Source organism: Taudactylus pleione, unplaced genomic scaffold (genome assembly GCF_031769625.1).
Source record: "Taudactylus pleione unplaced genomic scaffold, aTauple2 ptg000471l, whole genome shotgun sequence".
Classification (NCBI taxonomy): Eukaryota; Metazoa; Chordata; class Amphibia; order Anura; family Myobatrachidae; genus Taudactylus; species Taudactylus pleione.
This window is the reverse complement of record NW_028284873.1, coordinates 5,329,064-5,342,024: the sequence shown is the minus strand read 5'-3', so window position 1 is coordinate 5,342,024 and position 12,961 is coordinate 5,329,064. Positions and strand designations below refer to the sequence as shown.

The 12,961-nt window shown below is 41.0% G+C and overlaps 1 protein-coding gene across 1 annotated transcript in view; it reads right to left on the bottom strand.

Moving 5' to 3' along the window:
* Nucleotides 1-12,961, bottom strand: part of ZAP70 (zeta chain of T cell receptor associated protein kinase 70) — a 107,387-nt gene that overhangs the window by 83,900 nt on the left and 10,526 nt on the right. The window lies entirely within an intron of this gene.

Genomic DNA, 12,961 nt, shown 5'->3' with positions numbered 1-12,961 from the left:
AGTGCAAGTGCAAAAAATATATATATTAAGTGGGGTTTTTTCTGTGTGTGTGCGCGTTAGCCACAGCTATCACTGCCTGTGGCTGCACCAATCATCAAGTATCAACTATTCTTGCTTCAGCCAGTGGCTGCACCAATTATCAATTCTTCAGCCAGTGACTGCACCAATCATCAAGTATCAACTCTTCTTACTTCAGCCAGTGGCTGCGCCAACTTTCAACTATCAATTCTTACTTCAGCCAGTGGCTACACCAATTATCAAGTATCAACTCTTCTTACTTCAGCCAGTGACTGCACCAATTATCAAGTATCAACTCTTCTTACTTCAGCCAGTGGCTGCACCAATTATCAATTCTTCAGCCAGTGGCTGCACCAATTATAAAGTATCAACTCTTCTTACTTCAGCCAGTGGCTGCACCAATTATCAATTCTTCAGCCAGTGGCTGCACCAATTATCAAGTATCAACTCTTCTTACTTCAGCCAGTTGCTGCACCAATTATCAAGTATCAACTCTTCTTACTTCAGCCAGTGGCTGTGCCAATTATCAACTATCCTTACTTCAGCCAGTGGCTGCACCAATTATCAAGTATCAACTCTTCTTGCTTCAGCCAGTGACTGCACCAATTATCAAGTATATCAACTCTTCTTACTTCAGCCAGTGGCTGCACCAATTATCAAATATCAACTAGTCTTACTTCAGCCAGTGGCTGCACCAATTATCAAGTATCAGCTCTTCTTACTTCAGCCAGTGGCTGCGCCAATTATCAAGTATCAACTACTCGTACATCAGCCAGTGGCTGCGCCAGCTATCAACTATCAATTCTTACTTCAGCCAGTGGCTGCACCAATTATCAAATATAAACTATTCTTACTTCAGCCAGTGGCTGCACCAATTATCAAGTATCAACTATTCTTACTGCAGCCAGTGGCTGCACCAACTATCAACTATCAATTCTTACTTCAGCCAGTGGCTGCACCAACTATCAACAATCAATTCTTACTTCAGTCAGTGACTGTATCAATTATCAACTATCAATTCCACAATCCTCAAGGGATACCTTAACCATCACCTTTGCACAGTCCTCAACTCTATTTATTGCTCAGTTTTGAGCCAGCTAGCTAGATGCAACCTTTTGGCCCTTAACTAGATGAAAAAAATCAATATTGTGAGCTGTGAGATGGTCAAAATTGACTGGAAACGAGTGGAAAAAATGTTATTGAGGTTAATAATACTGTAGGAACAAAAACAGGCCCATTTTATGTGATTTTAGCTGTTTTTCTGATTTTTAAGAAAAAATCCAGATACAAAAACAAAATACAAAACACGGAAGGGAGGTTTTGGAAAAACCAACCCAGATCCAAAACCAGGGGAGATACAGATCTAAGACCAAAACACGGGGGTCAGCACACATCCCTAGTCTTTAGACACAAAACAGTCAGCTGCTTGCCCATGTCTCACCCGCATCTGCCTAACCACTTTCCAGTTAGCCCCAAGGAACGGCCACAGAAATCCATGGCTCTTGTGACTAAATTAATTCTATAACTCCCGGTGATAACCATTGGGAAGTATGCACAGTGTGACTTAGACGCATGTGCAGACTGAAAACATCACCCAACTGCATGCAGTATCGACACTGCATCCATCTCTGAACCAAGCCTTTGTCTGTTGTGATCCGCAAACCCTCCAAGAACCAATGTCATGCAGTGACTGACAAGAATAGAAATCAGCCATAGAGAAAGAGATTACAGCTTCAAACAACAATGACATGGAAAATTTTAGACAGGCCAAGTGACCATATCACCAACAAATACAAGTGAGTCTTCTGCAAAAAAACTGAACATCGATGGAAGTCTAACTCATATCAAAGCTCGACTTATTATCAAGGGTTACACTAAAAAATCCAGCATTGTCTATGGGGAAATATTCTTACTTGTTGCAATACAATAAAGCTACACAGCAACACATGGTCATTGCCACCTGTACTATGCATGATTTCCTACTATACTAGCTGGACTTTGGTTCAGACTACTTAAATGATGAACTAAAAGAGGAAATTTACATGGAACCACTGGAACAATGCAGATATATAGTATTCCCAGAGGGAACAGTAGTCTTCTGAAGAAATCATCGCTTGGGCTTATCAAAAGTGGCCACTGCTGGTAGCTGAAGTGCTAGACAGTGTACTCCTAGAGATGGCCTCTGGGCCTGATTCAGAGATTTATGCAATGTTGATATTTACGCAGATAGAGTGACTGTTGCATAAGCTGCACTGTAGCATCAATCCCATTGCGATTACGGACACACTGAGTAATCCATCATAAAGTGAGTGACAGGTTATCAGAGTTTGGGAGTGGTAACAGGGGGGTGGTCAGAAAAATGCAGGCATTTCTGTCTGTTTGAATGCCATTTCATTGGCGTGCATAAATTAGCCACTGCAATTGCATATGCTGCATGAGAGCCCTCTGCGTGTCAGGAGAGCTGCCGAGTCTGCGGCTGGTCAGACCTGCTGCAACAGCAAGATGGCCGCTCGATGTGCATTGAAGTTACCAATATTTACACAGGTAAGAGACATTGTACACATATGTGAAGGCAGCGGTGGGAGTTCTAATGCTCTAGCAAGCTTTGGAACTATTAGCATATCTTTGCAGCTGTATTCCATACGAAATCGCAGCTGCGATCGCATCACTATCCATCTTTGAATCATGCCCTCTGTTTAAAAACTGACCATTGTCTATACTACAAGTGGAGAGACAGAGGCTTATTCATCATACTTGAGAAGATGATCTACTGCTTTCAGGACAAGAGACCCAAATGGCCAATGTCAAGTTGTTACCAAGTTACAAGTTCAAATTTCACCAATTGTTATGTCTGAGGATCAATGGAAACATTAGTGCTTGGACAGTTACCATAGATCAACAAGGCCACATTGAAGCTACTGTATGCTCAACTAATTTGGAATAACAAATGACAAAGTAGTCAGCACACCAATCAACAAAAGCATGAAAATCTTGAAGGCTATGGGCTAAGTATAATAGACTGTGAGCTGACGCCGCAGAGGGAATACATGCAAGTATGCCTGTATTTTTAAAGAAGCAAGCATGCCAAAGCTAAACCAAGCTAGTTTAGAATTTAACATGCTTGTTGCTTTAAAAATACAGGAATACTTGCTTGTATTCTGCACTGGAGGCGGCTCGTAGTCTATTACATTTAGCCCCATGTGTCTGACGACAGATGCAGAAACTGTGGAAATGAGAAAAGTTCCCTACCAGAGTGCCATTGGAACTTTAATGTGTGCAAGTGTTGGCATAACCCATGCTGTGAATTCACAAACAATCCAGGAAAAGAACACTGGAGAGCTGTCAAGGGCATGTAAAACTCAAGTACAAGAAAACAAGAAGTTTGAAATAGAGATGAGCGGTTCTGTTTTGCTGAAAACCAAACACACTCAAAGTTTGGGGTTTAGAGTCGAAGCAAGTTCCAGCTCAAATCACTTTGGGGTTCTGAGTAGCACTGAGTCCCGACTTGCTAAGTTCAGAACTCGGATCTAAAAGCTGAATTTTCATATATTGGATTTGCATTTAAGTCTCTCCCTCATGATTTCAGGTGCTGTGAGGTAGTCAAAAGTGACTGGAAATTAATGTTATTGATGTTAATAATACTATAGGAACAAAAACAGGTCCAAGTTACATTATTTTAGCAGTTTTTATCAATTTTTAAAGAAATTTAAAGCCAAAACCAAAAAATTGGAGTTCACTAAAGTCAAAACCAAACGCAAATCGACCAAAAATTAGAGCAAGTTAGAACAAGTTAGAACATCGGACCAAGGGGTAAATTTACTAAGAATTGATTCTGATCGAGATGACAATCTCTGGTGAGTTTAGGCATGTTTTTAATCTCGCAAATTTACTAAAGGCAAACTCTGGTGAGTTTGGGAGAGAGTTCTCTCTTCTCACTCGTAAAACTCGGGTGAGATCGCAAACTCGAATCTTATCACCATCGGGCAAACTCGGAAGTACTATTCACCTAAAATATACAGCTCACAAATTTAGCAAGAATCAAGATGACAATTTCAGGTGAGATGACAGCAAACTCTCTGCCAAATTGAAGTTTTAAACACTCACCTCCGGAGATGCGAGTTTGACAGAAACATACACAGATCAGTGTGATTTGTATATATTTCTGCCTGTAAATATAAAAAATAGGGTTGATTTTTTTTTTTTAAATGACGTAGGATCCCCCCCCCAAAGCATAACCAGCCCCGGACCGGTCAGCCATTCCTGGTTCCAAAATTTATGGGGAACAAAACGAGTAGGGTTCCACCGTAATTTAGGAACCAGCACCAGGCTGCAGGGCCAGTCCTGGTTTAAAATATAGGGATAAAAAAATTGCGTAGGTGTCCCCCTATATTTAAAACCAGCACTGTATCCAAACCGACTGGGGTGTAATGCCACAGCCAGGAGACCCTATCACCAGGGCTCCATGGCCAAAGCATTAACTCTGAAGCCATTCGGGCCAAGCCTGGGATCTCAGGGGAGGTGGGGACCCCCCAAGAAGGGGTCCTCTCTCTCCAGAAACCCCAGGCTTGGTCTGAAGCCTGGGGCTCTTCCCCGCACCCCTGGGCTGTGGGTACGGGGGTAATAAAGTGTTAAATAGTAGTAAACTATTGTATTTTACAGTGGAAGTACAGGAGCCAGCATGCCTGCACTTTGGCACTTGTGGAACTATCAGGAGCCGCCAGCCAATCAGCGGCCGCTAACTGTAGAGTGGATGCTGATTGGCTCCGGCTCCTGACAGTTCCCACATGAGGACATGGTTAGCGATAGTCTATTTGCTCACCTGTCGGGAATCTTCACTGCTGCCGGTCTTCCGGCATTGGCATTCGAACCATTAATACCGATTCCCTCTACAATATCCCTGCCTGAGACAGGTGAGTTTGGGAGAAACAGTGCACAGATTACTATGATCTGTGCAGAATTCTTATGATTATACGTATAGATACAGTTAAAAAGAATTAAAAATCCATAACCAGCCCTGGACCTTTCAGCCTGGTGTGGTAATGAAAAACCGGGGGAACAACCGGCGTGGGTTCCCCCGATTTTCCATTAACCTGAACCAGGCTGATCCAGAGGTCTTACACTATAGTAGGAAAACACATGGTGTAGGATCCCCCTGCCGTAATGTAAAACCAGCCCCAAACTGGTCAGCAAAAGGGCTGTAAATCTTTCAAAAGTTGGGACACCAAAAATAAAATGGTGTCCCCCTTCCTGATCTACCAGCCCTGGGACTACAGGTCCTAGCAGGACTGCCCTGGTATTCTGTCACTTGTAGAACAACAAGTGCCAGCATGCCTGGACAATAAGGGCCAGCTGGCACCTCTCACTGTGAAGAAAATATTAAAATAATGACAGTACATGGATACAGGAGGTTGTAGTCCTTTATTAAATAAATAATCCATACTCAAAAACCCTTTGGATTAAATCCTCTTGGGTCCATGTAGGCATCCATAGATTTTAAAAGAAAAAAGAGCAAATCCCGATCCCATGGACTCGCACTGTACATACTGTAGTACAGCACCTAACTCAAAATGACCAGGTCACTGCCATTCACTCCCATTGAAGTCCATGGGGAAGCGTTGATTGGCTGAGAGAGCCGTGGGAAGGCAAATCTTGATGTAGCTTCTATAGAAGTGAACCAAGCACCCATGTTCATCAGTGTTCCTTCTCTATCAGTTAACTGACCCTCTAATAGAGTAAGAATGTATAGTTAGAGTGTACAGTCTGGAACCAGACTTCTAGTGGAGTGGGTGGGCCCTCAGGTAGTGAGACCTACTTGGGATTTCCCCTTTACTCCTGTGGGCCAGTCCAACCCTGCCTAGGTAGTTTCACTTTTCCAGCTGCATAGTTTGATAGACCGCATACCGTCAAAAATTTTATCTTATCAAAAACTATTATTTATGAAAACTGTAGGTTAGCACTTGTGTCATTTTTTAAAATGATTTACTTAAAAACATATCTAACAAACAAATTATGTGCATTTAAACTTTCCCAAGCCTTTTATTATTATCCAGAGCTACACACAATCTGCACAGAATGCCGATGTTCTTGTAGCTGAGTGATTATTTGTAATTGCACACAAATAAAAATGTCAAAAAACCAATATGACGCATGCGTGACTCTGTGTACACAAAGATGCTGTTGTGATCAATTTAGACAGTATCAGAAAGGTATATCGATTGGCTACAATTAACATGTGAGGCAGGACAACAGAAAGAACTCCTTTGTGGAGGCACTCTTTGTATTTAGGTGTGAAAGTATTATTTTAAAATGTAACTTTTATTAAATATACCTCTAAAAAGTTAGAGTTCACCACATACACAACAAATAGACAGACATATCAAATAGTAAAGGTGTTGTTATTAAAGGTAGCAAATAATCAATCACAGCACACTAAGTAACCTATTGTCCTGGATAATCAAACCTATATCAATTTCAAAGATTTAGTGTTGAATATCTCTGTTACTTAGGTTCCCCATACATAATTTGGGAAAGGTAAGGCAAAATATCTGGATATGCTTGTCACTGAAGTAACCAGTGGTAATATCACAATTGAGCCATAATTATATATATGGTATGAAACAAGCTATATCACATAAACAGCGTCTGAGGTTCCCGCAAGGATCACACTGATCAATTTTACGTAATTAAGCATATGAGCTCCCTATACCTCCGTTCTTTCAGGGAGTTTATTTAGAGCTCATGACAACATATGTGAGATACCGTCTATAGTCAAGAGTTAATTGTTTTAGGGTTTACACATCAAATCCAATAATTTATAGAGATTAAAGCTGTTTATAACTTATACATGTGTCTATTTCCTGAAAATAAATAAATGTACTATAGTAGTCTATAGGCAATTTCCCTTAATAGGTTATAGTTAAAGTCAGCTAGTATTTGGCATTTGAGAGACGTCCCTGTTAGGTGTTTGGCATGTATACACCAGACAGGGGATAGGGAAAAGTATACTTGCTATTTGCACGTCCCGTGCAGTGCTTCTGTTGCGATGGTAGTTGGTTTGTGCTACCTCGATCAGCACTATGAAGCAGCAGAGACGGAAGAAGGTACAGCTCACTGTGCCATTGTGCGATGAGCGGGGTGAGTCAGACACTGTCCGGGAGAGCAGCTGTACGCGCATTTCGCCGGTCAGGCTTTCTCAACAGGGGGCCATATCCTGTGTCATTATGGGACAGCTCTTTTAAAGGTTGCTAATTGAATGACCTAAATGGTCATTTAGTCTCATTAGTCAATCAGCATCGAAAGTATTCAGTAACCTTATGTCCTATAGCTGGCTGTTGTGTCTCCAGCATAGGTCATATCAGTGGAGATAAAAAGGATATATTTCCTACATTGTAATTTATATTAAGATATATATAGATATATATTAGTTCCATTAGTTCTAATGGTTTGTTAACTTGTGAGTGAGTGATGATATCACTTAATTCATAGTGCCATTGTACTATAGCAGGTGTTTGAAATGTCATAGCTAATGGAAGTGCTAGAAACAGATTGTTTTCTTGTCGACTCTAATTTATAAATAGGAGACACTCACTCCTTATCCCTATTGTTGTTTAGAGTATATATAAGAGCACAACTCTGTTAATGGACTAATACATATCTCCAGCCCCAGTAACATTGGGAAGGGGATCAGATATAGATATATTAAGGGTCAGAATATATACATATGGATATGTTAGGGACCTGCTCGGTGAGGTGACCTTGACGCTGGTGGGCAGGCCCGTATCAGTGGCCATTGATATGCAAACTACCTCTGAAATTCTATGTAATAAATTTAAATGTAAACAGTAATGATCGCATAGTGCATCTGCAACTCTGTTTTTGTATTGTCTTTGAAAGATGAAAGATCAAAAGATCTTCACAAATCGTTCATCAATTTATTGTTCATGTGCATGAACAATTTGTGAACGATTGCACAAAAAGACCAAAGACCATAGACCATAGACCAACAATTTTCAAACCATTTGTTAATAAAAGTGGGGTGACATTTTTATTTAAATCTATATATGTTTATATGGTAGGTCGTTGGTCGTTCTGGCATTGAAAATGTGAACGATTGAACAATAACGATGCCCAATAATGATGGATTGATGGGCAAAACAGGACAACTGAAATGACCGTCGTGATCGCGCATCACTGGTCGTTTAGGGCATTGTACTGAACGATTTGCACATGATTTCCAAGCGATTGAGCGATAACGACGGTCGTTATCGGTCAATCGCTAGGTTTAATCGTGTAATGGATGGGCAGCATTACTGTCACTCCTGGGGAGCACCACCAACTGGGTTATTAAGAGAGGATTTACCTTCCGAATATTAAACACATGTTGGTTGTTATATGATATAACAATAATTTATGCTTTCATCCAGTGCGGAGTCCCCCCTGTTATATATGGTATCAGAAAGGTTTCAGAAAAGTGATGGGTGCTCAGGTTAGGTGACTAGGAGGTAACTACTAGTGCATGTAAAAATGGACAATTCAGTGGGTGTATTATAGGAGCATTGTGGGCATGCTAATGTAAGCGACTGCGTTCACAGACATATAGCCGCAAGTATAGGAGGCCGTGGTTAGATGGAGAAACTGCAACTGTCATAGGGCTTATGCAATTTTTGATGGTGCAACCGATGGTGGTGTATAAGGATGCACCAATTAGTATTACAGCATGCACCAACATACACAAGGGAACAAGTTTGTAATGACATTTGCATAAACTCACAGACTGGCAATCACCAACAGAACTGCAGCATGTGCATTCGCGTGCAATTTAGAATCAAGCCATTAATTTGCTAACATATGCAGTGCTATACATTGAGTGGATTATGGCAGGGCCACAACTAGGGGGCAGGAGGTGGGGCACATGCCCCAGGTGCTGTATTTGAGGGGGCGTGGCCATAGCTTTTGGGAGTTCTAGGCTCCCAGAATGCTGTTGCCGGGCGTGATGATGTCAAGCTGAGTGGTGTCATCGCACATAGCATTCCAGGAGTGGCCACAGGGGAGAGGGCGAAGAAACAGCAGCAGCCCTCAAGCATCCATGTGCTGCAGCCTGAGCCAGCCTTTCTGACTGCCTGACTCTGAGCCATGCTGCTTGAGAGACACAGGGGGTGGTGAGTCATGGGAGGTATAATGTGTAAGGGGCATTACTGTGGCATAATGTATTATAAGATGCATTACTGTGTAGCAAAATGTGTAAGGGGCATTACTGTGTGGCATAACGTGTAAAGGGCATTACTGTGTGTCATACTGTTATAGGGGGCATTACTTAGTGTGGTATAATGTGCAAGGGGCATTACTGTGTTTTTGAAACCACACATTACTGAAACCACACAATCTTTTCAGGAACACGTGTACAGTTTTTTTTTGGGGGGGGGGCAATTTACTGCCTTGCACCAGGTGACAAAAATCCTTGTTTAGGCCCTGATTATGACACAAACATTATATTCAGGGGGAGTTTTAGCAAATCTCATAGAGAGATTAAATATCAACCAATCAGCTTCTAGCACAGCCTGTAAAAATACAGCTAGAAGCTGATTGGTTGATACTTTATCGCTCTCCACTTCATCTCTCTTCAAGGTTTTATAAGTGTCCCCCAGAATGACATACAGTAAAACAGAAGGTAAAGCTTACAATCTAAGAAGGGGGGGAATACATGGTACAGAAGTTATAGGAATAACAAGTGGTGGCGTCTATTGTTAGGCAGCAACCTCCAATAACAAATAATAAAGCTGTCAGCCTCTTATAATCTTTACACATTAGTACAGGTTGAGTCTCCCATATCCAAATATTCTGAAATATGGAATATTCCAAATCATGGAATATTTTTAGTATGACTGAGAATGTGAAACCTTTGCTTCTGATGGTTCAATGTACACAAACTTTTTTTAAAGCACAAAATCATTGAAATACAGTATACAATGACCTTCAGGCTGTGTGTATAAGGTGTATATGAAACATAAATGAATTTCATATACGTACACAAACTTTTTTTGATGCTCAAAATTATTAAAAATATTATATAAAATGAACTGCAGGCTGTGTGTATAAGGTGTATATAGAACATAAATGCATTCTGTGTTTAGTTTGGGTCCTATACTCAAGATATTTCATTATAGTAAGCAAATATTCCAAAATACAGAATATTCCGGTATCCAAAATACCCCTGGTCCCAAGCATTTTGGATATGGGAGACTCAACCTGTATATACAATCTATAGATAGTTTTATTTCTGAACTAAGCGTGCCATACATTTGATAACGAACAAACATGTGAGCTGTGTGTCGTGCAGGAAGCCAGCACAGGAAATGTTCACTGTGTTGAGGAGTCGGAAAATCATTTGGTTTTTCATCTTGAGATCAGTCTTTTAAGAAATGAATCATAAATGTTAGTCATGCTGGCAGGCTGAAACTAAGCGACAATATTTTTACATTAACAATAATACATACAGTATTGTACAGAAAGTGTTTTTTCATTGGATATCTAAATGACGAATATATCTCTTATTTTTTCCTTTTTTTCCCAGCTTAGTACTATGTATGTTATAAAAATAAACAATTAATTTACTTTAACATAAGGTATAGGTTCTTTTTTATGGTTGCACATATGTGACGTAAATATGCATCTTTATGCAAACTGTGTACTGTGTATGTTATCTATCTATCCTATGTAGAGTTGCATGTTATCTTGCATCCCAGCAGAGAGGGATCAGGAAAATTAACATACAAGTGCATTACAGTAATGCCATGCAAATGCAAGTTAAATACAGTGTTTTAGTTTGCTCCACAGGACTCTGTACAGTAAATATGTTGCTTATGAGACTTCTACATTTTGCTGTTAGAACTACTGATGGTGATTATTGTTGCATTTTTGTGCCATACACAGCTAAATTCTCGATTCTGGGCCAAATGTACTAAGTCTTGGAGAATGATATGGTATACAGAGATAAAGAACCAGCCAATCAGCTCCTGTCATTTTTCAAACACAGGGGTCTATTTACTAAGACTTGGATGGAGATAAAGTGAACGGAGATAAAGTACCAGCCAATCAGCTCCTGTCAGTGTCTATTTACTAAGCCTTGGATGGAGATAAAGTGGACGGAGATAAAGTACCAACCAATCAACTCCTAGCTGTAACTTTTTCAAACTCACAATGTAAAGTGACAATTAAGAGATGATTGGCTGCTACTTTATCTCACTCCACTTTATCACTCTCCAAAACAGTACATCTCCCCCTTACAGTTACATGGATTTTTAAAATAGGACATCTTTACACACAACTTTAAATTAGACCTTGTTTCTAAGACTGAAAAATTATATCCCGAACCAGTGATATATCTGAATTCTTATAAATAAGATCCTATTACACAATATTGATATATAATTGAAATCATTATTGAATGGGGTATCTCTGTTATATATATTCTATATATTGTAAGCTTGCAAGCAGGGCCCTCTTACCTCTATGTCTGTCTGTTATTATGGGGTTTGTTCTCTAAATGTTTACAATACAATTACAATACAACAGAATATGCTGCGCTATATAAGAAACTGTTAATAAATAAATAAATTGATCACTTATAGACGGTGGTTTTAAATCCCTTTCCCACTATTCCAGTGTGACTATATTGTAGTGCTACCACATACTGGTATACAATCGGGAAGCCGGCTGCTTTAATACCGACAGCTGGCTTCCCGACTGTCATATCCCGGCAAGGGTGAAATGCCGGGCATCTAGATGTAGACGCCTGACATTTCCCGATGCCGGGAGACAGACGCCCGTCATCCCGATCGAAGGGGGGGAGGGTTAGGTTTAGGGCACCCGGGGGGGACTTAGGGTTAGGCACCCCCCAGGAGGGTTAGGGTCAGGTTAGGGGGAGGGAGGGTTAGAGTTAGGCACCCCTGGGGGAGACTTAGGGTTAGGCACCCCCCGGGGGACTTAGGTTTAGGCAGCTGGGGAAGGGGTGGGTTAGGGTTAGGCACTTGGGGGGGGAGGTTAGGGCTAGGCACCCCTAAGGAGGGTTAGGGTTAGGGGGTTAGGTTAGGTTAGTAAGTAGTTACCTATCGACGATCGGGATTTCCAGCGCTGTCGGTCTTCCGCTGCTGGGAACTCTGCTTTTGTCGGCCAGGTGCTGCCGGGAATCAAACCATGCGGCCGGCGGTATTTCATACCGATTCCCACATACTTAGTGATAAAGTCATTCCAACAAAACAGAGAAAAAGAAAAGTGTTCGCTGTGGTGCATCAGGTTTGTAATGTTAGGTATAGTTAAAATATAACAAATCTTTATTTATGTATCGTAAAATAATACACCCCTAGTCGCACATAGAACATAGGCATGCTGAATATCATTTTAATCAGCAGAAGCTGCTTGTGCTAGCTGTTTGCATCACTGTGTGAATAAGATGCATATGAAGGTAAAAAGTCGAACAAAAAGTGACACTGCGCTACCGAGTTATGCCACGGCATGGCGTGATTAGAAGGGCTGATTAATGCTCAAGGAGGTTACATGTATGAGGACACATCTGTATGTTGCCCTAGTGTACGGATGTGAGTAAGGCGACGTTGGGAAGTCAGGCTGCGAACGCAATGCAAATGCAAACATTTACATAGCACCGCTAATATTCAAAACTGCGTTGCGTGCATTTTGCGGGATAGCGATCCATGCTGAATCAGGCCCTATGTCAGTACGTTCATGCTTTATAAGTGATAGGCCCGTATTCAATTTGGAGTGAAAAGCCGGAATGGGCAAAAAAGTTTTGCCGATGAATAGCAGGCGGAAAAAAGTGCAGAATTGGGGTTTTGGGGTACAACATTGCAGGAACCCCCATGCAGCCTTAAGACAGTCCCCTAAAGGTAAACTGCGTAAAAAAAAAGACTTAAGTACACCCCAAAAAATC